Genomic DNA, 26,088 nt, shown 5'->3' on the forward strand with positions numbered 1-26,088 from the left:
GGGTGTCGAGCAGAAGTTTAAACCATCGCTACTCCATAGGAATGACCCAGTCGCCTCAAGATATCCCCCAACCTTCATCCCTTGTTTTGATTTGATTCGATATTTATGATCGACTGTGAATACGCTGCACTTCAGCTCGGAGAACGTGAATCACCAATAAGACAGGCGTGAAAGAAATGAATCTGCGAATTCTTTCTGGTGGTCGTGCACCGCCTTGCACGTGCCACTCAACCTCCCACTATAATCAAGAGGAAACTGTTATTAGATCGAGTTTAAGGTCGTAGGATTCACGGCCGCACCGGACCTTTCACCAGTGCCGAACCTCGGCTTCCGCCATGAGATGAATGAAATATAACGATGACCTCCGCTGCTCACGAGGGTCCGTTCAGTTTCACCCAGGAACGCTCGCTCGAGAAATTCTCAACTTAAGTGAGGAATATTTTCACACCGAAAGGCAACTATGCACTTGTTTCTAAGCCCCATTACGATCATAAGTCAGACAGGTAGGCGCCTCATCGCACTGTGAATGTCGGTCTCATTTCCCTTGAGAATATAGTTCTGATATTTTCTGATTCATTTGATCTATTAAGGTAACACAACTCCGCTTCCGAGAACGGTGCTTTGCCGTACCATTGTTACAGAGGAATTCAAACAGCAACAGACCACTACGGTCTCTTCGAGGCCGTTTCTGATCGCGGAAAATATCAGAAACACAGATTAGTGAGGTAGAAGTTGGAAAGCACACAGGAAATATAAATGCTGACTGTAGAATAACATAGAAGAGAATAATATGACTAAATCCTACAATTTTCCATAACCACACAATACATATTTCTCTTTACGTGTTCTTGTGTGGGTTGTCCCAGACCCGTGTGTGTGTTCGTTTGTCCATCCAAGCACCTGTCGATATGGCAGGAGTGGGCGATCTCAATACGTGTCCCCTCTACTGTCCCACTTTCCACTGTCCCTGTAGACAAGACCGTCCTTGTCAGCGCTAGACGCTGGCAGATAACTCCCTCGCGGGCATCGCGACGCCACAATCTACCGCCACGACCTCCTGGTTTCGTGTGTTGTGCCAAGCACCGACAGGATGCGTCCGCCTCCCAGGCCCTGACACACATCGGCAGCCCTCCTTCGCCTCCTTCCTTATGACACAAGGCACTACTCGCTGGTCACCGCTGACCCACGTCCATCCACCGGAGGCCAGTGAGCCGCCCTGCCCTCCAGGCCCAAACGCGCGCTGCTTAATGATGATTCTCAACGCGGCTTCTTCAGCCATGGGAGGGCCTGGAACACACACACACACACACACACACACACACACACACACACCCTTCCCCGCCACGTCCTACACCATCGCTCTGATATTTTGTAATATAATTTCAACAGACCGACGTTACGCTATAGCTACTTTTTGTTACGTGAAATGTCACGGGCAACTGAATGCTCCAATCAAGGCCATCTCATTAACATTATCTATCTATCTATCTATTTATCTATCTATCTACCCAATTTCTCGACTGGCACCATTGCATGAGCAATATGCACTATGTTCTTAGTTCAACTGACGTATAAAACTCACTTCTGATGATATATCACGCTATAATCAGCACCAACAAACACCTCTTTTGTAAGGCAGGAAATTGTATATAACTTTTCCTCTCCAACCTCGACTCAAGTGTTGATAATCTTACAAAGCAACATTTCCGAAGAAATCTTTTACTTGCTTAAGTCAGATCACGAATGTGTTGCGAGGAGGGGGAGGAAAAAAACCGCGTCTTGTTCTCGCTTCCGGCCTCCTTCTGATGTGGTTCGAGCCAGGTAAAAGGGAATCATGCATCACAGCCAGAATAATGAGCCGGTGGAAAAGTGGCGGGTTGAAACTCGGCGAGGTTAAGTAAGGCAAGGATACATGTATGTGAGAACACTCTGGCCTTACCTTATGTCGTATGGCGGGAACTTACAACTGCACACACACACACACACACACACACACAGAGAAGACCATCATAAACGTGTTCAAACCCAAGTCCTCATACGAAAGCATTCAATCACATACGAAAGACAGAGATCGAGAAGGTATAACCTAACACCGGGTGTTCGCCACGTCACCAACCCCGAGCCAAAGGAGGGTTTACAGAACGTAAGCGGACCGACCGAGCCATGCCAACGCAGCAAATATGACTCGTGCTCTCATACTTTGAGTGTCACCAGGACCGTAATACGTACTGTGTGTTGTCACGTTTGGCAAGCGACAGTTTTGGCTCCCCCCGTCTGGCCGGAATTTCTTCATCGTACTTGAGCTAAATGTGTGGTGACGAAGGGGGATTTATCATCTTTCGCTTCCAGGTGGCCAGATATCATGCGAGAGCGTTTCGATATCTTTGTGAATTTAGTCACTGCAATGTGGCTGTAAGAGTGATGGATCTTGTTGGTTTACATCCCTGTGTTGAGGTCATACCTGACTCATCAGGGTAAGAATGACCATTTCGTGTCTCTAGATAACTAACGAGTGCCATTCTAAACCTTATTTTATGATTATTATCATTATCATTATTGTTATTTTACTACTAATAGCATCGCTAATACTGGAATGTTATACAAGAGTAACATTACGAATCACTCACAACCCACGATCACAACCAAACAACCATCAGCCTCCAGAATGATCACAAATCACTCACAACTCATCCTAACACACCCCAAACAACCATCAGCTGCTACCGGAATCTCCGCAAGTCCCAGCATCGGAAAACAGAATCCAAACCTCCTCTCTCACCCCGATATGCTCAGTCCACCTCCCCTAAACGTAGTGAACACACCCAGTTAACGCGCAGTTTCCCATGCTCCTTTTAACTGCTGGAACTTATTATACTGGACTGCACTGCACCAACGCCCACCGTCTCTCGGCAAGAGGCACTAAATCCTGGCGGTATCTGGCGTGTTACGAGCCCAAACCCCGTGTACCAACGTCAGGAAGACACAAAGGAGGCTAATTACTGGTAACCAATCGACCTTAAGAGCATCGGGTTATTACTGAAGTTGATCCTACTTAACAGCTGTTCCTTTTTTTTTTCTGGTTGATGCCGGGGTCGATATTCGCTTTTGATTTACGACAATACTAAGTCGCTCATCGCCTCTGGTCTCAAATGGTTTCGCTCTATAATGCAAGAGCTCAATATCCACGAATTTGCTTCCCAGATAAAGAGAAAGTTACGGGATTCTGAACTACAATGGATGATACTGGCTTCCAATTTGTATGTGCGCTAAATCGTTCTTCCGCTGACGCCATTAAATAGCTATATAACACAGGTGAACACACACACACACATACACACACACACACATACACACACACACACACACACACATATACATATATATATGCTGGGCTGTATGCACTTCAGTGTTTTTGGAGACGAAACTGTGGAATATCCAATCGCCTATCTTATACGATGGCGAAATCTTATACCAGATCCACTATGTTGTTTGTGTTGGGCTGTTTGTAGAACTACAAGTTTTGGCGATGATGACGCTCAGGAAGAGGTGAATCTATTCGTCTGCTATGGAGGCGATAAGAGAAATGGGAGCTGGGTATGTCTGGTGTATTTCAAGACTGGTGCTGTGCTGGCAAGTTTCCAGGTGTGTGAGATTTAGCTGTGTAACTAAATGCGTTTGAAGACACCTGTTAAGTTACGATCTTACACTTGGTTTACAACTGGGTTGGAACTTTTAGTGTGGGATTAAGATACGTTATCAGACCTCGGTGCAGGGCAGCTCTCTAAGGTTTTAAGTGAATTTCGAGAACCAGTGAGAGTGGAGGGTACTTGAGGAGTTGGTTCTAGTTACACTCTACGCAAGTCTCATGATTTTGCCTCTGCAAGCCACAGGATCAGACGCAACTCCATGACTCTCTCAAGGCACAACGGGTCCTGGGGGGGCAATCATAAATCAAATAGTGAAGTCCCACGTCACATTGAGGATGAAGTCATTACAGGTTCACCTCCTCCAGCAGAGACTAACCCAGCACTGGGTCCACACTCCTCCTCCTCCTTCTCCTCCTCCACATCACGATCCACACCCCAAGCAGCAGTCACAGCGGCACGCGCAGCCGCATAACGACAATAAGTCTTCTTTTCCACAAGTGTGGAAACCTGCATCACGACATACTGCACCGTGCATAACTGCGAACACCAACCCCGTGCACTCCACTCCGCCAACATTGGTATATGATGCACGATGTCTGTAATAGGCGGTGGTCTGGGGCCCGTCGCTCCATGTTCGACCCCGCAGTTATTCCCGCCTCAGGGAAAGATCCAAGGTGCTTAATTCAACCTGATTCTACCCCGAGTATGTGGCGGTGTGTGTGTGTGTGTTGAGAGAGAGAGAGAGAGAGAGAGAGAGAGAGAGAGAGAGAGAGAGAGAGAGAGAGAGAGAGAGATTAAACACTCACAGGAACGAGTTACAGAAAAGGCAACAGAATGATTATAAAAGACCGGTAGCAAGTGTGTGTGCGTGTGTGTGTGTGTGTGTGTGTGTGTGTGTGTGTGTGAGCACGAAAGGATACACGAACCTCTTAATTAATACGGGTTCTGTTTTTGTGCTTAGTACAGGAACGAGTAATGCCTTAGGTGTCATACAATGTAAGCCAACAGAGAAAGAAAAAACTGACACTCGAGGAAATCATTCGAAGCCTCATTAAGGAAGAGTCATCAGAAGTGGATGAACTAGTTGCCTTGGAGCGGATCCCCTTCCAAGGAGATTGGGGCAGGTCAATGGTCACCCTGCCACTTCAACATGAGGAGGACCACCACCTATCACCCGCTCAACATGGCGACACATCACCCTTCAACATAACAATCCACGCTACGCATGTCTGATATACGCAACGAAGCCAAAGGCATGCTTAAGGTTGTGGATAAACCCTGTGTGTGCAAATTGGTTTCCTGTACCAGTACCATCACTAGACTGTGAACGTACCTACAATATACACGCTCGGCTAACACCACCGCTTCGATGGTTCATCCAGTACGCACCCTTAACCTCATCTAAGGCAAGATATGCTCCATTACCACGCGTCTCACTTCTCAATTGAAATGAATTCCGATCAACACCCTGATATGTCAAACTGAAAGCATACATGCTAGACGTTATTCAAATACGTAACATTCTTTCCACACACTGCTCTTAGGTGTGTGTGTGTGTGTGTGTGTGTGTGTGACGATGATGAGCAAAGCGTCGTCAAAAACCTTCCACTCCAAAGCTGACAGATGTCTTCTAACCTCTCCTCGTCCTCAGTGTGATTCACCTCCCAGCGCGCCTCCTTTAACGCCCATCGCAATAAGCCGTAAGAGAAGCGAACTGCCAATCGTGTGTAGGCTTTTTGCAGTCAACCTGTAACTTGGTCAACATTGCGCGGTCTCGTGCACCGAGCCTTCGCCCTGTCACCAGGGGCATTCCGACCATCTCAAAGAATGAGGCACCATCCTGCTGTTGCTGCTACAAATCGCCTGAAATACGCAATATAAAATGAGGGGAGTGTTTACTCCACATGACGAGGAGGTTAATCAATTTTCCACTGGAACTGGGGCCTTTACAAGATGCCTCGCGATGATACAGACTTCCCCGCTTGAGAATCTGAGTATCGGTGTGATGTGATTCGTCGAGAGTACGATTCTTCGGCTAAGACGTCATTCTAACCAAGCCTCAGACGTCCAATTTCTTTCTTAAGTTCTACCTAAGCAAGACGGGTCGCGGAAGCCGAGACGCCGAAGACACACCTGCGTTTTCTAAAACACTTTCGCTGACGTAATGAAAGTAATCGTACGGGGTAACGGCTCGACTTCGTAAAAAGGATTCGGACAATCTGAAGTTATAGAGGATTCACTATTCCTCCTCCGTTTTCCCAAGCTAGCGAACGTTACTGCCGTTACATATATATATGTAACAAGCACAACAGCATTACTGCAGTCCGCTCCCTCGTCGCTGTGGTCAATCGTGTGGTGACGCGACGACTGCTGTTGCCAGACCCGCGTTCATCTTCCTCAACACGATACCCATATACAGTGGATCAAGAGTCGTAGACAACCACGACTCAATGATAAAATACGTACGTCTCGTCTCGTACTGACAAAGAGGCAGGGAAGAGAACGGTTTTACGTTATGAATCTAACGTACACAGGCTTCAGTCAGAGCGCCGGGGGTTGGTATACATAAATATATAGAGTAGGTAGGCGACACAGCCAACATTACATAAGACAGGCAAGTCAATCTGCAGGTGTGTAGACCACCATGCAACCCTAGACTCCCTAGCTAGTCGATGTCTCCACAGGCTATACAGTGTTGCTGATATAGTCATTATAGCGCCGCACTGTACAAGCCTTCGAGTATCCAAGTTGAACTCCTCACACAACATCACCAGGAATGAAGGATTCCCTTGAGGGATTCTACTTCTACTGTTAGGTTAGATTTTCTTTAGCTCATGTATGATCTGTGGATGTTTTTCTAATTAAGTTCCCTCATTTCAAGTCGACCTAGAGCCTAATATTGTCTCCAAAAGGCAAACATAATCTCAAGATTGGTTGTATAACTGACAAAACTGTCTCCCGACGAAGTATCAGAATCGCTTTTCAGTAGATGGATAACACAATGTTCAGCAAACTACTCACACCATCCACTAAGGTTACAGGTAAAACTGAACATCTCTACCACTTAAGAGCAGCTCAACTTTAGGCGAGCCCATGTGACTATGAGTGGAAACTAAGGGTATTGGGAGGAGGCTCAAACTCCTCACCCTCAAGAATTAATTGCAACAGGCCGCACCTACCACGCACTAACAGCGAGCAGCCACGACCCCCCACTGGCCTCTTGAGAACGAATGTTCATACGCCAGTCCTTAAGAGCGAGAACTAGTAACTTTACCTCTAACTAAATTATCTGTTCTAAAACGACTGAAATACATAACTTGCTTTTTCTTTTTCTTTGAAGCTGTTTATTCAAAGCATGTTTTAGAACGTCACCTTAAAGGATATCAAGGTTGGAAATCAATGGCTCGTTTCACCATTTGCCCCCTTGGAAGTCCCCCATAAGGAGCTGTGCTTTCAACATAGAACAGACGGTGAGTTTTGTAATGAATGACTCACACTCATGTCCTCACCACATATCCAGCAACTCAACAACAACAAACACTTTTACTGGACTCAATATCACGCGTGATCATTACAAGATTCTAAATGTGATACCCAAAAGGGAACCCGAGTTTTATCTTGTAGTTGTACTGACGGTTGTCTGTCGAGGGGGGGGTAAACACCTCCTACATAATCCAACTAGTCAGAAAATTCTCAATTCTTGTGCCCAGGCACAAGTAGAAAAAAAAGCGGAGGACATATACAGCCGTAGAAGAATAATTCTGTTTAGAATTCTCTTTAGGAATCATTCTCAGGTCAAAAGAAAATCAGAATCATCTAAAACGTCAGAAATAAATCGACTCGTATTTATCTTCAATGTCAGGATAAGATGAAGTGTCATTTCTCTCACACTAGTTTCACAGGAAACTGATTCTGGTGACACAGTTTTTGCATTTCGTAAGAATACTCGTGGAAAAAATAAATGATTGTGGCGGTAAATAAATAAACTCTCTCAATATTTTTCTTTTTCTTGTACATAAATAAACCATCTCTCAATAATATATTGTTCTTTCTTTTTTTCTTTTGTACGTTTTTATACACACAAGACAATTGAAATCAAACGTAAAATCATTTAATCACTTCCAAGAGCGGCAATGAAATGGTACGTGTACTGAAGCAGCTTCATTGTCTTAACGTATTTCTCGCTCTACATGTTGAATGCACAGGTACTGACATTTCAATTAGTCTCGAGCGAACATTTAGCAAGGAACAGAATGGTGGTCATAGATACAGTAATGATTTCTTTTCATACACAGATTCCGGTTCTTACGTTATCAATGAGCTAGCAATTGTTCCCAGTACACACACACACACACACACACGCATATATATATATATATATATATATATATATATATATATATATATATATATATATATATAATGTATATATTTCATATAATATTCGTCAGTGTCACCAAAAATACTTCAGACATATTTCTCTATTTTGTGACGTCTTTTGGGGGATTTATAACTGACTTACGTAAAAAAAGATATACCATTCGAATTATCATTTGACGTGTGGACGACTGCAGCTGTTATCATTACGTAGAATTATCAATTATCTCCAATGACTGTTTATAGGACAACAATTCACTTGTCTTCTCTTATCATTTTTCAGGTCAAGCTCAGTGAATAAATTTGATAATGGCATGCCTAGGAGGGAAAAAAATATATGCCATTGTGTCTAGACAACAGGCTGATATATATATGTATGTATGTATATATATATATATATATATATATATATATATATATATATATATATATATATATATATATATATATATATATATATATATATTCGCCATTTCCCGCATTAGCGAGGCAGCGTTAAGAATAGAGCACTGAACATTAGAGGGAATGTCCTCACTTGGTCCCCTTCTCTGGTCCTTCCTTTGGAAAATCAAGAACGAGAGGGGAAGATTTACAACCCCCTCGCTCCCTCCCTTTTTATTCGCCTTCTGCGATATGCATGGAAAACGTGGGAAGTATTCTTTCTCCCGTATCCCAAGGTATATATATATATATATATATATATATATATATATATATATATATATATATATATATATATATATTCTTTCTTTTGAATGCAACAAAAGAGAACACCATGCAAAGGCACGTGAGAAAGAACCCCAAGGCTGTGTGTGGTAACATAACTCAAAAATGATGATTTCTGTCTTCACACAGCTGGCAATTTAGATTCCCCAGCATGACGCTGTGTGTATACACACACACACACACACACACACACACAGGTATATCAAGTGTTATAAGTGATGAAGTAATGAGACGAGGCCTGCCCCCCCCTCGAGCAATTTAGAAAACAGAGAGACAAGTTGACATTGAGATCATCTTTGGAGCTTGACTTGGCTCTCTACCCCTTTAGCGTGGACTGGAAAATCATGCCAGGTAAGTCTAAAGGTGAAATAAATGGGCGAAAAAAAAAAAAACGAAGCCCTGTTTTCTCTCAAGTCTAAAGTCTAGATGGAGAATGGGGTGATCAAGTGGTGACAGAGCCATTCAACATATGAATGACACTATGTTATGATCTGCAACATAGGAACTCTCTGCGACGAAGTGCCTCTGAACGTGGCATGCCTCTCGTAGCCAGTAACAGTAGCTTCTGAGCCATGGGAGTGGACGACAGAAGAGTCATGATCTGATGCAGACCCTAGAAGTGTCCCTATACACTGGTGACTGACTCTCATATACGCAACGGCATAACTACAGAGCCATCTGATTTGTCAAGACCTTAATGGTATGCGTCAGGGACCTGGAGATGAATAACTGTACAACCTGCATCTAACTCTAGAATGGTAATAAATTGGCTTAACTTTATCCTCTCAGTTATCAACCCTTCTAGGTAGACGAAAACCTCTCTTCTATGTTCCATATTCTCATCTCCTCCGTCTTCAGACACTGTATGCATTTACACTTTATGAAATGAATAATAATCATCGCCATCCACGATGGCGAATATCTCTTTTGGGGGAAGTATTTCACTCTCGAAGTTGGTCTATATCTTGTCAACTGTGTCCACATCAAAGAGCATAACCCAGTTGACATTACCAGCGTCTCAGCACATTTTGTTAAAGTTTGCTGACCTAAAATTTCGTACCATAAAGTTGAGATACTTAAAATCAAGACCGTAGTTTACAGCGAATACGAAAATATTATATACACTATTCATCTACATTTTCATCCAACACAAAGGAGTTAATTATACCTCTGTTCGTGGATATCATGAGATCAAAAGATATTACTAGCTGTGGGTGGGTTTCATATCAGTTGACTTACAACCTTCAATTACAACAATTACATCAATTAGTCTGTCAACCTCATCACCTGTCGGGGAGAGCCCAGTTCATGCTGGGGGTTATCAAAATTTCCTACACCTCTTGCTTCTATAATGTTTCCTCATACGCTATTGCCCCTCGCACGGAGCGATATCGTTTTCCAATACATCGCTTGCACACTACCCCAGAAAAATCTCTGGACGCCTTACCCACCAAAATTCAACATCCAACGCATCGCATACATCGGCATGATGAACTCTTCTAACTCTGGTTGTATCTAGTGTCTACGACAAGGGTATTATGACACCTCCACTAGCCAGCCTTGGACAGGCGATGTTTAATGAACACATGATATCCTGGTACTTCCACCTCTCCTAATGAATGATTATTCGTAGCAAGCCATTCCATCACACCAAGACAGCAGCGGGCCGAAGACCTACCCCTGCGGTACGCCACTTGTAATCCTAGCCAATTTCGAAGGCGGACCTCTCACCCGTATTCTTCGTTCCATTCCATAAAAGTAGTCATCCATCTACTAAAGGCATATTCCTGCCTTTTGACATATCTTCTTTTCTTTTAATTAAACTCCGATGAGGAACTAGTGTCAAAGGCTTTCCGGCAGTCCAAAAACACGCGGACTAACCCCCTATCCCTCTCTTCGACGGACGATACATAAAAATCTATCCACTACATACGAGCGTTGTTTACAGCGATAGTGTATCAGATGGATTTCCGTGGTGTTGCGGTTAGCGTTGCAGACCGTGACGCATTCACAGACCGTCCAAGGTCAAGTGCTGAGGTTCGAATCCTGGTTGCAGCAGTCGGTCCACAGTCAACCTAGCTATTCATCCATCCCCTTAGTGTTGGTCAATAAATTGGGTACTATGCTTGCATTAATATATTAATATATATATATATTTTTTTTTTTTCAAACTATTCGCCATTTCCCGCATCAGCAAGGTAGCGTTAAGAACAGAGGACTGGGTCTCTGAGGGAACATCCTCACCTGGCCCCCTTCTCTGTTCCTTTTTTTGGAAAATTAAAAAAAAAAACAAGATGGGAGGATTTCCAGCCCCCCGCTCCCTCCCCTTTTAGTCGCCTTCTACGACACGCAGGGAATACGTGGGAAGTATTCTTTCTCCCCTATCCCCAGGATATATATATATATATATATATATATATATATATATATATATATATATATATATATAAACGAATCCTGACTTACCTCGTTCATGGAGATGTGGAAACATCCACATTAAGACAGATCTTATGCATTTGAGCTAAGACCACATTCCTGTTTAGGTGCAGGAAATTAAATGAAAAGAAACAGGATATTGACTCACACTCACTTAACGAATAAGTTCCTCCTCCTACACCGCGTATCCTGCCGATAAATAAGCTATGAACGGTCTTAATACGTTCTCAATCCACATAAAATTTCCATAAAATTTTTTTTTTCTCCTCACCTCACTCAGCCCCGTCATAATTGTAGGGCATGAAATGTACTAAGAGGAAACGGACAAATATTTCCATTCCGGGCTGAGTTCAGGGACAGCCACCGCTACATGGCCACGCCCCAGGTTCTCCTAAACCCAGAGACCCTCACCACGACCCAAGAGGTTAGGAACAGACGAAGTAGGAACCTCTAAATGATCAGGTGATCATTTCTCTCCCCCCACTCTTCGCTATGTCGCGTCATTATAATCGAGGCTGATGATATTCTATATCTAATACAGTCGGTAATTCTGGTACCTGTTCTGGTTAAGTCACCTCACAAGGCTCTTCTTGTTTTTCACCCATGCCGCAAGAACAACGACTGGGTCTCTGAGCCGCCCTCCTCCAACCCATCCTGTGGGCCGTGGGGGCAAAGGAGGACACACAGTGCTCTAGAAGTCCAGACTGGGGCTGGGGATGTCGACGACTGAAATACACTGCAGGTCACGGGGGGGGAGGTGTTAACAAGGACTGGGCAACAGTAAATGAATTATTCAGCAGTTTACGTGGTAAATGAAGTTGAAAACAGCTGAGCAACAATGGCTGGGTTACGTGTCAATATATAAAGCAAATGAACCTTTACAATGAACAAAGTTATGATACATATACATACATACATACATATATATATATATATATATATATATATATATATATATATATATATATATATATATATATATATAATTTACTAACTCAACAGCACTGTTTACAAGTACAATCAGTTTCATTACACGAGTATTAAGAAATGTTCTTGTTACCACTTAGGGTTCGGGTGAAACAATACTATTTTGAAATGTCAGACAATAAAGATGTGTTTTTCATAACAATGGTGTTTCTCTTCGCCACACGACTGCTCACGCCAAGACTGAAAAATCTGTATATATATATATTTATCTCATTTCATTAAGAGGTGTAATATCGTCCAGCAACCTAGCAATCCAAGAGGTTTTATCCATATATATTGGGCCTCTGGGCTTATATTTCGGGGCCATCTCTCTTCGTTAGGGGGCCACCTTTTCATCAGTGTCCTTCGTGTTCTTCCTCAAACTCTGCCACCTTTTCATCAGTGTCCTTCCTCAAACTCTGCCACCTTTTCATCAGTGTCCTTCGTGTTCTTCCTCAAACTCTGCCACTTTTTCATCAGTGTCCTTCCTCAAACTCTGCCACCTTTTCATCAGTGTCCTTCGTGTTCTTCCTCAAACTCTGCCACTTTTTCATCAGTGTCCTTCCTCAAACTCTGCCACCTTTTCATCAGTGTCCTTCGTGTTCTTCCTCAAACTCTGCCACCTTTTCATCAGCGTCCTTCGTGTTCTTCCTCAAACTCTGTCACCTTTTCATCAGTGTCCTTCGTGTTCTTCCTCAAACTGTGCCACCTTTTCATCAGCGTCCTTCGTGTTCTTCCTCAAACTCTGCCACCTTTTCATCAGCGTCCTTCGTGTTCTTCCTCAAACTCTACCTCCTTTCCTCCCCTGCCCACTCAGGTCACAGTATACCACTTTAAGGTCTCGAGCATGAAGAGACCCGGCCCTTGTGACGATTCTGTGTATTCTTACGTAGTTTATGGAAAGGCATACGACACAAGCAGCCAGCCTCGCTCATCCATGTCTCCACAGAATAGAGCAGATGCCCTTTGTCTGTCAGCACACACACACACACACACACACACACACACACTCACACACACACGAGTGCGCGCGCGTGATGAAGAGGTTAGCGTTACTGACCATGGGTCAGCACGAGCCAGCCAGGGGTCGAAACCGTATGGGTTCATCTTCCCTTCGGGAATGGTTGATAAATGGGTTCCCAGCTTAGTCTGGTGTGTGTGTGTGTGTGTGTGTGTGTGTGTGTGTGTGTGTGTGTGTGTGTGTGTGTGTGTGTGTGCTTACATACAAAGGAGTTGAGACATGTTACATATATACAAGGTGAAGAGACGGGGGCAACATGAGTGTGGAAACTCTCCTCTCGCAACATACAAATAATAATCACTGACACACAAACACACACACACACACACACACACACACACACACAACACACACACACACACACACAAATTGGGCCACACGAGTGTACGACTCCCTCCCCGTGTAGAAGAAATAGTAGGAAATTACAGACATGAAATTACCCACTCACACACACACATATATATACCCGCTCTACCTGTAGGTAACTGGTTCCGATTTCTTATGGGAAGCAGATACTGACAAAGGAATCACCAACTCGCAGCTAGAAATGTGCCAACGCTAAGGCAAGCTGGAGAAGAGAAGAGAGAAGAGAGAAGAGAGAGAGAGAGAGAGAGAGAGAGAGAGAGAGAGAGAGAGAGAGAGAGAATGAACCAGGAGGGAGAGACGGAGGGATGGAGGGAGGGAGGGTCTGGCTGGGAGTCGGGCAAAGTTACAAAAATATTGCACCCCTTCCCCTGGAGACTCATAACAGATTTCTTACCATCGCGTGATCGAGTGACCCCCGACCAAGCATTGCGACACAAGATTCATAAACGCAACAACAACAGGAAAAAAAAACATTAAACAAATACTCGCTCGGGCGCAAGGTGGATAATTAGAGCGGCGATTATCAATCAAATGGGTCTTGTATTTACTGAGGGAGAAAAGTCGAACAATGTGTAGAAAATCATCAAAATAATTGATTGTTTTCTTACTGCAATGATCAGAAAGAAATATGGTCAAGACTTGTAAATATGCTCTTATATATACATATATATATATATATATATATATGTATATATATATATATATATATATATATATATATATATATATATATATATATATATATATATATATATATATATATACATACATAAACTTTGCAACTATAAGGACAGCAAAGACGAACTATAAGATAGCTGAGAATAAGAATATAAGAAATACTTGGCCTCAAATAACGTCGAGAGACAGAGAGCGAACTCCTGTCGTAAATTCTCGAGCGGAGACTTAAAAGCCCAGAGCCCGGATAACGCCACCACACCAGCTGACCGATCTCACCGCAGCGTGATAACCAAGGGAATACCAATACACGGCGGGGGTAAAAGAGGATCAGTGTAATGAGACTTGACGAGAGTAATACGGGGATCCAGACTTCTGCAGGCAGGTCGTCTACCTTCTGCTGTGGTGAAATTCTGTTGTGGTGGAGATGAAATACTTTTCACGGCGGTGAACGTCGTGGATGGAGTGGGTTGGGAGTGGAGACGAGGAGGAGAAAGAGAAGGAGGAGGAGGGAGACATGGGTAACCAAAACGTCACAGAAATGAGAAATTCTATACACACTGGAAAGCTACTGAAGACTATTTGAAGCAAGAAAAAAAAACTATTAAGAAAGTAATTAATTTACGAGAGCAACAACAAGACATGAGAGAGGTTGAGGGCTGAAGCGGCCAGGTTAAGAAAGTGTGTTGAACATAATGATTTTGAAATGATGAAAAAAGGGAAGCACAATGAGAATGAAAGGGGACGAATGAAAATATAAAGGAAACGAGTGAAAATAGAAAAAGACAACAACAGTGAGCTAAGAGACATGTGGAATGCTTATAGACGATCCCAGCAGTGTGCCAACTGAGTTAAGGCGACCCCAGCAATGGGCCAACTGAGTCAGACGACCCCAACACTGGGCCAACTGAGTTTAGACGACCCCAGCAATGGGCCAACTGAGTTAGACGACCCCAGCAGTGGGCCAATTGAGTTTAGACGACCCCAGCACTGAGTCAGCTGAGTTTAGACGACCCCAGCAGTGGGTTAACTAAGTAAGACGACCCCAACACTGGGTCAATTGAGTTTGACGACCCCAGCAGAGCCAACTGAGTTAGACGACCCCAGCAGTGAGCCAACTGAGTTAGACGACCCCAGCAGTAGGCCAACTGAGTTTAGACGACCCCAACACTGGGCCAACTGAGTTTAGACGACCCCAGCAGTAGGCCAACTGAGTTTAGACGACCCCCAGCAGTGAGCCGACTGAGTCAAGACGACCCCCAGCGGTGGGCCAACTGAGTATTAAGGTTATAGCTGAGCGGCTGATGGTGAAGGGAAGGTCAGACTGCGCCACAGAAAAGTTACAACACGACACTTTGGGATAAGATTGTCAATGAAGTCCAGGAATAACACTATCAACGTTCTAAGTGTGTGGAATATCACTCGACATGAAAATGGGCTGAGATCGTGAGCCGCTGAATGGATGTGTGCAAAACGGCGAGCCATCACAGAGGTTCTCGAAGGTCAAAAACTGATAACATTAAGATTCGCCGGATAGCCTGGCCAGGGCTGGTAATGTTAACAGAGTGATAAAGGAGGTAAATAGATACGTATCATCAATGATGACATTTGGATAGGAACACGTACGTCTTGAGGAGGAAAAAGGAGTGACAAAGGGAGAGAGGAAAGCCATCCGAGTTGCTTGAAACAAAACAGTACAGGATAATACGTTCTTAGAGACCGAGTTGTGGACAAGACGAGGAAAATGTAAGCAAAAACTGATCAAAGTTAATAAGGAACTGAACAATATAACCCTGGGAGATTTAGATCCAGGTAAGACGAACGTGAAGAAAATTCTTTTAAGATATTCATCAAAAAAAAAAGCTGACTGACAGGTAGAGAAAAAAGTGCAAAAAAAATTGATAATCCAAATGTAGACTCTTACCTTGAAAGAAAAAAAAAGAAGGTGAGGAAAATACGAAACGTAAGAACGAAAATGGAAATGAGTAATGGACCAAGAAGACCGACCAGCAGGAGAACAGGATGGCCAGCGTATGATGAATAAATGCAGACGAATTAGCGGTAAATTGCAGTGATCTAGAATCCAGAGATCAGATAAATCAAAATTAATCCATACGTTTCAGGATGTATTGAGAGACTAAGCTCATCCAGGAGGACGACTTGCATTCAACATTTCCGGAAGGAGAGACACAGTAGCTGCTGAGAGAGAGAGAGAGAGAGAGAGAGAGAGAGAGAGAGAGAGAGAGAGAGAGAGAGAGAGAGAGAGAGAGAGAGAAGAGAGAACACACACACACACACACGAGGAGTTGCCTGGGATGATAACCCTTTAAAGAGAACATGAAGGAAGAACATATATTCTAGCAAAAAAGTACCAATGCTGATAACATACGACCCTTCCAAATATGCTGACCTGGATCAAGTCTTCAGACACGATAATGGGGGGTGTGGTTCAGGCTGGAACAAAAGGCAACGAGACGATGCCTTATTCGGAGATGGGAAATTTCTTCTAATGGTGGGTATATAACTGAACGGAGGAACTGGAATTAAGAATATCTGGATCTGCATGAGAGAAAAATGAGACGCGAAGGGGTAAGCCACTCGACTGCGATTAGGAGAACTCCACGTAGCAACCAGACCCTGAGGACGTGGGTTCGAGGGGCAGACACGGTAACCAAACTGGATCCTGTATTCTACTATGGCACTTTGGAAATCGAGAATGGCTATAGGCTTCCCTCTTGTGGGATAGCGATTTCGTAATGTCCGAACGAGGTCATGGTTAGTGTAGGGACGCCAGGGGAAGTAATGAGAACACGAAACACCATGAGGAGATACAGTGGAGGAAATATAAAAGAGCTTAAGAGATTCCTTAAAAAGGAAGAGAAGGGAGTGGAACTCTACAGTCAATAACACACACACACACACACACACACACACACACACACGTAAGTGTATTTCACTCCTACACTTATATACATACACGCACACGCGTTTCGTCCTGTCTACACACACACACACACACACACACACACACACACACGACCGCATGAACGATGAACTCTGCCCCAGTTTTCAACACGGGTGTCGTGAGGCGAGGCTGGCGGTGGACACCACCTCATTAACCTTGACAACCACGTCCATAATGATCCCCAGGAACGCCCACACGCCCGCAGCCTTCCTCCGCCGGCGGCGTGGGAGGGCGTGGGCGGAGACGAAGCCCCACCAACACTCCCCCACACGATGGCAAGTGAGGAATATACAGGTGCATTCAAACAAGGGGTGAGGTACATAAAGGTGCATTCAAATAAGGGATGAGGAATATACAGGTGCATTCAAATAAGGGGTGAGGAATATACAGATGCATTCAAACAGGGTGTGAGGAATATACAGGTGCATTCAAACAGGGTGTGAGGAATATACAGGTGCATTCAGACAAGGTGTGAGGAATATACAAGTGCATTCACACAGGGGGTGAGGAATATACAGATGCATTCACACAGGGTGTGAGGAATATACAGGTGCATTCAGACAGGGTGTGAGGAATATACAATTGAATTCAAACAGAAACAGACCACTGTATCCTAACGAGGCCGTCTGTGGTGGTGGATGAGATCAGAAACTCATGGAGTGATGTGGTTGGAGTAGAAAGTCAAATATGTTTCACAGGAGAAGACTTTGAAATTCCTATCAACCTATGCCAAATAGATCGAAATCTCAATATTTGTCAAACTATTAATCGAAGATGATTTTCTTTTCTTAAGACAACTTCTTTTGTTTTTATAAGTGTCTCTCAATCCCTTCATCCCATACTACCCACTAAACTTCAGGTCTTTCATCTCTCTCTATCCATCCCCACCCCACACTCACTCTCTCGTCTCTCTTGCCTCCCTGACCTACCTCACAGAAATTGATATTACACCCACCATCTACTGAGAGGAGACAGGTACTTAAACACACACCACATAGGTGAAAAAAAAAAAGGGAAGCACAGCAAAGCCAGCCAGTCACTTCACACCGCCCCGACCCAGGCGACGTGTGGACGAGGACAGCGTCGAGTGTTGAGCCTGCTTGACCCAGATGCCCACACGAGTCTTGGGTTATTACCCACAAGTAACAACCGTGCAGGTCCCGGTCGCAGGAACACAGGCAAACACCTTTCTCCCGTCGGGGGAGGGGAGGAGGAGGAGGAGGAGGAGGTGGTGGTTGTGGTGGAGGTGGTGGAGGTGGAGGTGGAGGTGGAGGAGGGAGGGAAGGAGGGAGGGAGGGAGGGAGGGCGGCTGCGCGGAGGCGAACTCGGTGGTGGGGTGGGTGTGCCAACAAGATCGCTTCGTCAAGGCAGTCTGGTTTCGAGGAAAATTACGAGGCACTTTTCATTTTCTGTGCGGGAGAATTTCCTCCTGTGTACGTTTTCTTTTTCTCTCTCTCTCTCGATCACACCCCCTTTCTTGTACAGTCTCCCGCGTTTGCGAGGTAGCGTCAAGAGCAGAACAAAAAAAAAGAAGAAGAATGGCCTCATTCGCTCACAAGCCGTCCTTTAGCTGTCAGGTGTAATGCATCGAAACCACAGCTCCTTATCCACATCCAGGCCCCCAAAGACCTTTCCATGGTCTACCCCCCCGGCCGCTTCATATGCCCTGGTTCAGTTTACTCTGTTCAATGATTTTCCTTTCTTTTTTTTTTTTCTTATACCGCTTACATTACCACTGCTTCTCAAGATACTCTGATGGACGACTGTCTGTCCAAAAGTAATGCTACTATGTTCTCTGTACTGTCAGACTATGATCCTTCGCCTCTTTGCTCCCTCAACTAGCGTGGTAGTACCTGCTGGGGGCGTCCAGGACGTCGATTCAATTACTTTACTGAAGACTGAGCTTCATGTATAAGGCAGTCTTGCACAGCGTTCACCACCGACGTCTGAAATCAGAAACCCGAGTTTTGTCTTTATTTTCATCTGTGCTGGCGAGCGAGTTCTGTTTGCATGATGTTGCCACCATTAGCAACTCCTGTTTTTTTTTTTTTTCGTTGCTAATGCTGTAAATGTACGTCTGATTAAGGTGTTTAGAAGTGGGAAAGAGAGGAATGGTGTGTGTGTGTGTGTGTGTGTGTGTGTGTGTGTGTGTGTTTTACTAATAATGTAAATGTAAGTATGAAAAAGATGTTTAGTTGTGGACAAACATGTGTGTGTATGTACAACGAATAAAGACATGGTACACACGGACAAGGTTAAGAGACGGGGCAGCACGAGTGTAAAACTGTCCCCCAATACCATAAAATCGTAATCACACACACACACACACACACACACACACACCAGCCTAAGCTATGAACCCAATTATCGGACCAGCTTCGAGGAAACGATGAACACCTGCGTTGGGTGTGGCCATCCACCGCGCCCAGGATTTGAACTCGGGCGATCCCGACCCCGTGCTGGCCCGTGGTGACACATGGTCATTAACGCTAGCCACTACACGATGGAACCGTGCGCGCGCGCGCAAGCGTGCGTGTTCGTGTGTGTGTGAGCGTGTGTGTGTGTGTGTGTGTGTGTGTGTGTGTGTGTGTGTGTGTGTGAGCGTGTGTGTGTGTGAGCGTGTGTGTGTGTGTGTGTGTGTGTGTGTGTGTGTAAGATGCTGCTATAATAATGAAGTGATTAAAGCCCATCAAAACTCAACGGTTGAGGCAGTAAAACAAAAGAAAAAAAAAAAACTGGAAAAAAAAAGGCCATAAAAAGACTTTGTATAAAACAGGAGGAGAGGAAAGAGTAACGCGAGAGCGGATGGCGAAACCCTACTCTAATGCAAGCAGTTCATTGAGTTACTCGAGAGGAAAGTGATTTATAAGTTGAAATGTGAGTTAAGACAAGGTAGGTTTACTGTGGCACGGCGCCGGCGACTGGTGGTGGTGGTGGGGGAGGAGAATATACATGAAATAACAAGCTTTCCAAACACTCTGTCCAGAGTTATGTAGGACAAGCCGGCGGCAGAGGTAAGTGGGTCGGTAAGATCGAAGCGGCTTCGGGAGGAGGGGGGTCGAGAATGAACGCGGGATTCAGTGTGGAGAGGCGGCTTCGGGAGGGGGTCGAGAATGAATGCAGGGTTCAAAATGAAGAAGCGGCTTTGAGAGGGGGTCGAGAATGAACACGGGATTCAATATGGAGAATCGGCTTCGTGAGGGGTCGAGAATGAACACAGGGTTCAATATGGAGAAGCGGCTTCGTGAGGGGTCGAGAATGAACACAGGGTTCAATATGGAGAATCGGCCTCGAGAGGGGGTCGAGAATGAACACGGGGTTCAATATGAAGCGAGGAGGTGTGGACATGTTCAGCCACGGGTGGGAGAACGGTGTTGTACGAGACGATTAACGAGAATGGGAGATCGATGCTTGGTAACGAACGAATGACGGGTGATTAAGGGTAAGACAGTGTAGTTGACCTAAGATGGGTCGAACGATCTCATTGGTTTGCTCGAAATGGTTGTGCTACCAATTTTGTGATCAGAGAAACAAGTTTTTTTTTTCTTTGTTGGACAACTTACTGTGTAGATAAGACAAGCAAGATGTGTGTGTGTGTGTGTGTGTGTGTGTGTGTGTGTGTGTGTGTTACCGGATTCCGCCTGTATTTAACTGACCCGCGAGTGAAAATTCGTCTTCGACGAGGCTGCATCATCGCCAATGCACCAAAGGAACTTCTCACACCACAGGGGTCCAACCTCTCCCTGCCACTGATTGCAGCGCAGTCTTGTATCTGCAAGAGCCCCGTGGGAGGGGTCCTTGGGTTATAGAAAACAATAATCATACATTTATATATATATATATATATATATATATATATATATATATATATATATATAAATATATATATATATATATATATATATATATATATATATATATATATATATATATATATATATATATATATATATATATAAAGGATAATGTATAAATACATATCCATCATATATACTGCTCGAACCAGGAAAAATCAAGTGAATCCCATTTTCTAACAGCTATCTCAATCCCCCACCAAATACACCACACCCGCTGAGGTCCCTACCACAACAGCGCGTCCACTTTTTAGCGAATTCCCGTTTTCTTTTTGGCAGTAGCCTTGGCCCTTGCCCACCTCTCTCTCTCTCTCTCTCTCTCTCTCTCTCTCTCTCTCTCTCTCTCTCTCTCTCTCTCGTCTTCGACGAACTCGAGCGACTGTGTTTACACGTGACGACGTCAACGCGGCTTTTGGAAAGGTGACCTGCCCGGCAAGTCCTCGCCAGGAAATGCCCACTTTATGGTCTACACCCATATTCTGTACGCGAAGGCACGCGAGGGAGAGGAGGAGGAGGAGGCGCAGGGAGAGGAGGAGGAGGAGGAGGAGGAGGAGCAGCGAGGAGGAGAACAAGGGCTTATAGAAAGAGTCGTTTGCGCTCCGGTTTCAGCTGGTACAAAACCAGAAATTGCCCACTTTATGGTCTACACCCTTATTCTCTACGCGAAGGGACGCGAGGTAGAGGAGGAGGAGAAGGCGTGAGGATGAGGGGGAGGCGCGAGGAGGAGGAGGAGGAGGAGGAGGAGCAGCGACGGCTTATAGAAGAGTCGCTTGCGCTTCGCTTTCGGCTGGTACAAAACCGGGCTATATAAATCAGTCTTCATCCACCGGGTCGAAGATGAAGACGAGGAGTCTCTTAAACTGTCAACCCTGCGTACGCTACAAACAGGTGCAGGGCAGTGTTCTACATGCTCGATAAAGCCTTGGAAATCGAGCTATCATCCTGTAATGTATTTTGGAATAAATCTGCATGTTACTGTTAATAAATCTGTATGTTACTGAGAATACATCTGGACGTTACAATCAATAAATCTGGATGTTACTGAGAATAAATCTAGACGTGACTAAGAATACATCTGGACGTGACTGAGAATAAATATGGACGTGACTGAAGATTCCCCTCCGCATAACGAAGGTGCCCACATGACAACTTGTATGTTACGAATGACGCCAAGTTTCACGAAGCGAACATCCACGTGTGTTATGGTGTTAAGTCTGGTGTGTACGAGGGCGACTAAGTGGCAAAAAAACCCCATGTAAAGTGTAAAGTGTAAAGTGAACGAACGTGTAGGATAACGCCAAGTGACCAATAGGCAAGGGACGCAAACGAGCAGATGTGTTGGGGCAAATATCAGAAGTGCGCCTGGACTGACCACCGCTAGCAATGGGTGGCGCCATCTGGTGAGGATAATAATGACAAGGCGTGAGACGTAATGACCAGGTGAGTCGGGGTGAGTCACCAGGTGAGTCGGGGGTCAGTCACCAGGTGTATGGGATGACGACTAGCAGCAGGTGTATGACGCAACCACCAGACATGTAGGGTAACCATTAGACATGGGATTAGGGTATCCTAGCAGGTGTGTGAAATGACCAACAGGTGTACGAGACGAGGCTTATATACGTGAAGTGAGCTTCAGGTGTGTGTGTGTGTGTGTGTGTGTGTGTGTGTGTGTGTGTGTGTGTGTGTGTGTGTGTGTGTGTGTGTGTGTGTGAGTGTGGGGTCACTGTGAGATATATATAAGGTCACTGGTGACCTACCCGGTGTGTGAGAGGATTAACTGGTTCCATCGGCAAGTATGTGAGGAGACAGTCATGTGTGTGAGGCGAGAACCACGAGTACTGGGTGACCACCATGTGTGTGTGTGTGTGTGTGTGTGAGGTGATCTGCAGGTGTGTGTGAGAGGACTAGTGGAGTGAACATGACACGTGTGTAGAGCGAACATGACATGTGTGTGAAACGAACATGACACGTGTGCGAAGCGAACATGACACGTGTGTAGAGCGAACATGACACGTGTGTAGAGCGAACATGACACGTGTGTAGAGCGAACATGACACGTGTGTGGAGCGAACATGACACGTGTGTAGAGCGAACATGACACGTGTGTAGAGCGAACATGACACGTGTGTGGAGCGAACATGACACGTTTGTGGAGCGAACATGATAGGTGTGTGGAGCGAACAAAATCTCTGGGGAATGGCTACTTGGGGGTGTGATACAACTGACTCACGTGCAAGTATATCAGGTGTGTAGAGACACTACCAGGTGTGTAAGGGGACTCTAAGTGGCAAGATAAGCCAACAGGTGTTTAGACAATCAGATGAGAAAGTTAATTACTGAGGGGGTTATGATGATAAGTGAGAAAAGTGATACACAGGTAACTTTTTAATCATCGTCAAATGTGTCTGATGACATTTAAGTGTGAGGAGGTGAGTGCAAGGTGCACGATGTGGCCGCAAGGTGCATGGCGTGGCCACAAGGTGCAAGATGTGGCAGCAAGGTGCATGGTGTGGCCACAAGGTGCACGGTGTGGCCACAAGGTGCATGATGTGGCCGTAAGGTGCATGGTGTGGCCACAAGTTGCATGGTGTGGCCACAAGGTGCACGATGTGGCCGCAGGGTGCATGGTGTGGCCACAAGGTGCATGATGTGTGTGCCTGTGTGTATGTGGTGTGTGTGCGTGTGTGGGATGATCTTCAGATATGGTTCTGGCCATAAAGTGTGTGATGTAAGAGCCAGATGTTCGGGTGGGGTGACCATCAGGTGTGTGTGTGTGTGTGTGTGTGTGTGTGTGTGTGTGTGTGTGTGTGTGTTGACCATGAATTGCGTAGGGTGAGAATCGGGGTGTGAGTTGACCACCAGGTGTGTGTGTGTGTGTGTGTGTGTGTGTGTGTGTGTGTGTGTGAGAGAGAGAGAGAGAGAGAGAGAGAGAGAGAGAGAGAGAGAGAGAGAGAGAGAGAGAGAGAGAGAGAGAGAGAGAGAGAGAGAGAGAGAGAGGTAACAAACAGGTGTGTGTGTGGACTGACCATCCCATGAGCGTGGACAGGTGGTGACCAGCAGGTGTGTGTGTGTGTGTGTGTGTGTGTGTGTGTGTGTGATGGCCACCAGGCTCGTCAAGTGAGCCAGAGGCTGGTCTGTGTTAACTAGAGTATGGCGGTGCCTCACACCTCGAACACAAACCTCCGCTCCTCCCTCCCCTTGTCTTCCATCACTCACATGGTGTCGTGGCGTCATGCAGCCTCTGTGTGTGTGTGTGTGTGTGTGTGTGTGTGTGTGTGTGTGTCCCCATCACCCATCCCCATCACCCATGGATCACTGTCAACAGACCACAATTATACGTAATCCACATGTCATTCTATGACACAGTGTAAAAATATTGCCTCTCCTTTTTTTTCTTCTTCTCCGTCACTCAAAAGTGCCGCGTCAGGGCTACCGCGCACGTCATACGAGAAGGTCACAGTCGGCTCATAGCCAAATGCGCGTGTGTGTGTGTCTATAAGGACATAAATGCTCACGATCCCAAAGACCCTTATCAACCTTATGGCTCGGGGTAGCTCCATCACTAAACCCCCCCCAACTCCGACAGAGGACTCGAACTGTCGACATGAACACTGAGGTGAGTGACATGCTAAAGGAAAAAAAAAAACGGGGGGGGGGGGGGACTTTCACTAAAAGGGGGGGAGGGGAAGGTTGGGGTGCGTATGGTCGAGGGGTGGCATGGTTGGGTGGGGTGTGGGGTGGGTAGTGTTGTTTTTATCGTCCATCATGATGTAACGTCCAGATCCACACACCCCGGGGGCCCACAGTGGGTTCAGCGTTGGCTTGATTACATGTCATCGCCCGGTGTTCCTCTCTACCGGAGGTGCGAGAGGCGGCACGTAAAAGGCGTTTCGTTATGACGCCATTAGAACCACCGCCCTGTGGTTCGACCCTCCTGAGGGTGTTATATAACACCGTGAGGGAGTTAAAGGGAGGTACCCTATGTTCGTTATAGGGCTGTGTGGTACGTCACGAAGGGGATAAACGGTACAGGGCCGAATGGTACCTTGTGAAGGTTGTACAAAATGCTTCGGAAGTGGAGTTGAGGGGGGACTTGGCGTTACAGGGTCTGACGGTAACTTCGTGAAAGTTAAGACAAACTTCGTAGGGAGAGTTAAGGTGTACCTTGTGTGAGGAGTGAGGTACACTGTCAAGGGGCGTGAAGTACCAAGGTACAGGGCTTGGGTGGTATGGCTTTGGAGGGGTTTAAGGTACCACGAGAGGAGTAAGGGATGCGGCACTATGTACAGGTTGTTCGGATCATCATGAGGGGGGTGTAGATTAACCTCATGATAGGGAGTTTGCGGGACTCCTTGAAAAGGTAGTGGTCCTTTGGGTATGAGGACTGTGAGGTGCTTGGTGAGGACCTTCCCTCATCTTCTGAAGGGTACATCTGAGAGGGATATTCTCGGAGTGAGAAAGATACTGAGCGATCGGGGCTTGAACATGCAGGAGGGTGAAAGGCGTGCACAGGATAGAATAAATTGGAACAATGTGGTATAATGGGATCGACGTGCTATCAACGGGACTGAACCAAGGCATGTGAAGCGTCCGTAGGGAAACCATGCAATAGCCTGTGGCGCCTGGCTGTGAATAAGAAGGTGTCATGTGGAGTGCACACGACAGCTAGAGAATGGATGAAAGCGGATGAGGCCTTTCTCCGTCTGTTCTTGGCTCTAACGTCGCTAACGGAGGAAACGGCGATCAAGACTGAGAGAAAGAAGAAAGTACATCCTCAGGGATGCTGGGTACATTTAGAATAGTGCACGGTACCTTCGGTGAAGGGTGAACGATACGTTCTGAGAAGTGCACTGTACTTCCCTGGGTGTATTAACAGCTGCGCGTATTCTCGGTGACGAATGTGTTACATTAAGTCTACTTTGATGACCTGAGGCTCAAATTCGAGCTGTGCTCAGTGATTAACATCAGCACTGGACACCGTACGCGAAAACCAAGATGAATAATGATCATTATAATGATCATGATGATGATTGTGATGGTGTTTTCACTACCCGA

This window comes from Panulirus ornatus, chromosome 16, assembly GCF_036320965.1.
Source record: "Panulirus ornatus isolate Po-2019 chromosome 16, ASM3632096v1, whole genome shotgun sequence".
NCBI lineage: Eukaryota > Metazoa > Arthropoda > Malacostraca > Decapoda > Palinuridae > Panulirus > Panulirus ornatus.